Source organism: Eleutherodactylus coqui, chromosome 4 (genome assembly GCF_035609145.1).
Source record: "Eleutherodactylus coqui strain aEleCoq1 chromosome 4, aEleCoq1.hap1, whole genome shotgun sequence".
Taxonomy (NCBI): domain Eukaryota; kingdom Metazoa; phylum Chordata; class Amphibia; order Anura; family Eleutherodactylidae; genus Eleutherodactylus; species Eleutherodactylus coqui.
Window position 1 is genome coordinate 183130535 of NC_089840.1, and position 4782 is coordinate 183135316.

At 39.2% G+C, this 4782-nt stretch overlaps 1 long non-coding RNA gene across 1 annotated transcript; it reads right to left on the bottom strand.

Annotated features, from left to right (window-relative positions):
• Positions 1–282: 282 nt before the first annotated feature.
• On the bottom strand, positions 283–2098 carry LOC136624807 (uncharacterized). The gene is made up of 3 exons (XR_010792437.1): positions 1914–2098; positions 1068–1112; positions 283–497 (listed from the first exon to the last, which is right to left on the bottom strand). It is a non-coding gene; the product is annotated as an uncharacterized lncRNA (long non-coding RNA).
• Positions 2099–4782: the final 2684 nt, after the last annotated feature.

Genomic DNA, 4782 nt, shown 5'->3' on the forward strand with positions numbered 1-4782 from the left:
AAGGAGAGAAAAAAATAAAACTAATAAAACTATTTTTTCAAGGGAATTTTCGCGCACTGCGGCTGTGCCATGGCTTCTGCCAATCGCTTGTACTTGCCCGGGGACAATAATTTGGACACAGCCACACTGTGTGAGCACATCCCTGTGGTCTAAGCTAGCTAAAAGCTTAAATTATACCATATCTGGTGGTCTGGGTTGAGGAAGGCATTTAAAGGAAACATACCTTGATGTGATGGGGTTAAGTACCACAAATGATGTGATGTGAGGAAATAATACAAACGATGCAGATGCAAAGCAACATTTTATTTTGTAGCAGAATGTATTACAATACAATAAAGAAACGGAATATATGGAGGTTAAATCAAAGAAAATGATTACATAGGATGTTGTGGATAAGGAGAACGATGTTCTATGTGAAGATTAACATCCTTATTTATTACAGCAGTAGCTTCCTTGGTCTTGGCAGGGATCAGGACAGCAGGGATTGCAGGGATCTGCTAGGAAGAGATCACATGTTAGAATATGGCACAAATAATGTAAATTTAAGTATTTGTTCTTATCAGTGTTTGGTTCCGCCTTCTAGATTTCAAGGAATAAGTTATTTTTTCACAGTTATCATAGATTATGTTAAAGGAGCCACTCTGGGGAAATATTTTAACATTTCCCCAGGGTGCAGTTACCATGCAGAGCATATTGCGGCTATAAATTCTATTTACTTGCTGCTTTATTGATGAGCTACCGGTGCCGTCCACAATGTGCTCAGCTACTACCTACTGGAGACTGGAAGTGATTGTCTCCATTTATTCCTGAGACTCACACTGTGGTTCTCACAGGAATGATCAGAGAAAGTTACTTTAGAAACAAAGAACAATTGCTGTAGAGTTCAGCTAGTCACCCTGCAGGTCTCATGAGAGAATGGTGGACTGGACCAGATGGGATATCTTATCAATAAAGCAGCCGATAAGTAGACTCGCTGCCCCAGTACGCACTGCATGGCAATTTTCCTCTATGGAGGTGATGAAAAGTTTCTCTGCAGTGTCTCTTTAGATCTTGTGATGCATTGTTACCTTGTTTGTAGTGATGACCATGATATTGAAGTCCTGGTTTACATGCTGTCAAAATGAATAGACATAATACATTAAGTGGTAAATTCTTGAAAACACATTGGTTAAATGGCAATATCAGAATGTAGGTAAATACTTTATGCTGCTGATCTTACATATTATGACATTGTCAAATCTTTGCCACTGGCTTTTCCCTAGGCTTTTAATATTTTTATTTACTGTAATTTTACACAATACAACATACATTACATTTTCACTATTTCTGGAACCGGCACAGAATAGTGCATGGGCCATTATCATTCCAACTGCTTACAAGATGAGAGAATGGGCTAGTCATTAAGCACCTTCTCCATGGCTCAGCAGAAAGCCTCTCACACTCTGTATACAGTAAACACTAGGCTTTTTTATTCATGTCTCAAAATCATCAGCAAAATGCTTTTCATGCAACTGAATGGCCATTGTTAAAGTAGTAGTGGGCACACTACACTCCCTGTCTGTGTGTCATTTTATATTATTATCTGTGCAAATTATAAAATGTATCTTAAGCTCTATGCACATTTGCACAGGGAATTCTGTTTTCCTACTTCATTATGGGAGCAGAAAAACTGAATCCCCTGGATGAATGGATCTATCTCATGACGGAAACAAACTGTGCAAAACGGACCCCATTGACTTTAATGGGGTCTGTTCGTTTCCTGCACCTGTCTGGCATTTTTGACTGGATGAAGAAATCCAGCATCATGACTTTTTAGTCTGGCATTTTATGCCAGATCTGTGCCGGAAGGTAAGAATGGAGCCTTCAACACAAGTGTTAATAGAGCCTTAATTTTTCTGAAAATAGTAACTTACGGTCTTGGCATGGATCTACGCAGATCGGGACTTTTTGGCAGGGGTTGCATGGATTCTTGCAAGGATCTTGGCATTGGATCTTTTGGCCGCATGGTCCTCCTTTGATTCCAGACATGACTGGGTTCTTGGAAAGATATGTTCTATCTCCAGAGAGGGTAAAGACAAGAGTAGATTAATTTCAGTGATGGTGGATGGTCTACTTATATAGTGGGACTAGAAGCAGGATACATTCCTTATATGGCTGGTCACTACATTTACAAGCTTTTTAAATATACACCTGACTGCAATAAAATATGATTCAGAATCACAAATGAATATTATATTATTAGCGCTTATTAAAGGATAATTAGTAAGATGATGATTTCAGTGTAGAAACCTGTAGAGATGTAAGATGTCTGAAACACCTGCAGTGTGTGATTGCTTCGTGGTCAGAAGATAAAGCAGTTTGTCATTCTGACAATGTTAACCCCTTAAAAGAAGTCATACTCATCTCTCTGTGTCCAGGTTTCCTACCACATGTCATGCTTATAGAATGCAGCAGCATGTCTATGGAACATCACAGGCTGCTGCAGCCAATGACAGGGCTCAGCAACAGTCGGTCCCCCCTAGTAGTGCTACGAGGGACAATGACAGCTCAGTGATATGTTCAGGACATCTTGCAGCCACATGTGTTGTCTCTCATGCCGGCTTCCAAGAGGCATTTTAATCTTTTTCATAATTATCATTTTATTAAAGAATTTGTTTTTGATATCTCAATATACATTAGCAGAAATAGAAACAAACATACTAACAGGTCTGAGGACATCAAGAACATGTAGTTTATATTACAACAGTAGAAAGATTATGCCGAAGCATCAACATGTGTGTGAATTAGCGAACAGCAACAACAATCCATGAGTTCAGACCTAGGACCTGTTAATAACATGCTCAAATCAGTAGAGAACAGAAGAGGGAAGGGAGTAGAAATGTGAAGAGTGGGAAATTAAAGGAGGGAGGATCAGAGATAAGAACCTAATAAAAGCTGCAACGCATTAATTGCTCCTTGGTATTAAAGATAGGCATATATATTTCTTCAAAGATTGTAATTGAAGCCAAGGATTACAGTTTTTTAGAAAGATGAATGTGATGTATTAGTCTAGCTGGAGAGTTCTTCAAATTTACATCACTAACCTTATCTCGCCATTGTTGAAGCAAAGGAGATATAGGTTGAAGCCAGTTGAGAGGTAATAAGGCTATTGCAGAAGTCACAAGATGATTTATGAGGTTTGTCTTTAAAGGGGATTAGAAGCTGGAGGATTTGCCCAGAATCACACCCTTCAGCGTCAATGTTAAAGATGGTCCAGAGACCTGATGAATAACATGCTCGACTTGTTTACAAAAGGAAGAGATGAGAGGGGATATCCACCACACACGGAGAAACGAACCTACATGATTCCTACAATTCCAACACTTAATGGAATCAGATAATTTATATACAAAAAGCCACTCAGGGGTCTTATACCATCTTGCTAAAAATTTGTGCTGGCTCTCCTGAAGGTGAACACAACTCAAGAAGCCATGTGATTGATCAATAATGAACTAATAAGAAAGAAATGTGGCAGCACCCAACTGGTGAAAAAGTTCCTTATGTCATCTTTATTCTTCCATAACAAAACGAATACCGCGACATTTCCACCCCCTATTAGGTCTTTGTCAAGCTCATAAGTGTACAGACAGACATGATTTAAATAGTGCAATCTCCAGAATATTTCACCAATCACTTTCTAAACACACCCACAGTAATGAACAATGTACAACAGGTGCTCAAATCCTCATGAAAATACATAATATATATTAATATTACATACATGTGGTACGATATATCCATGAGCGGTCACTCCATCCTTCCAGTCGCATATTAGGCTTTTACTCCCCAACTCCTCACCATTCGCAACCTGATTGGTTGTTTGGATTTACGCATTCACGGTGATTGGTTATTTGGGTTGGCTGATTCACGGTGATTGGTTATTTGGTTTGGCTTATTCACAGTGATTGGTTGTTTAGGGTGGTTCGTGTAGAGGTGGGGAGTAAAAGGCTAATATGCCTTCCGGTCAGTGAATGGAACAAATGTGCATGCGCCACATACTACTTACTGCGCAATCGCTGGATGTCCCAAATCTCACATAAGTTAGATCAATGTGTTGTGATATGCCGCTCCAAGAGAGCAAGTGCACATGCGCCATACTCCTCACAATGCGCAGGCGCAGGACATCAAAAACCTCCCGTGATTTACATCAGTGCGGTAGAGAAATGCGCATGTACAATAAAGATACAATAGATGGACTTACATAGATTTTTCATCAGGAATTTAACATAGCAACTGTCATAGGCAAGCACTGTATCGGAGATCAACCAGTGGTGCAGCCTCTGTAGAACACAACTGCACATGTAAATGGGCTTAAAGTAACATAACCCATAGAATGAATAATATATTAATCAGGATCTGCCTATAATAGGTTTGTATAATCTCATAGCACTATAGAGTAGCTTAAACAGCCCAATACCTCAAATCTCCATATATGCCCATATAGTTGTGTACACATGGGAGATCTTATAGATATAATCAATAGTGAAAAGACAGTGACATGGAGGCATGGAACAATGGAGGTGTCAAGCTGAGGTATGTTTGACACCTGTAACTCATTTGTAATGTAATTGAATGTTGATCATTGTGTGCAATTTGTATTTAAGCCAGCACTTTGGTATTGTTAGTTAGCTTGACAAACACTCATGTAAAGAGTTGAAACGTCACTTGTCCTGTGTGATATAGAAGGAATAAAGAGGCATCCTTATGGATGTACGAATTTGAACCAAAATCTGCTGCCGTGAT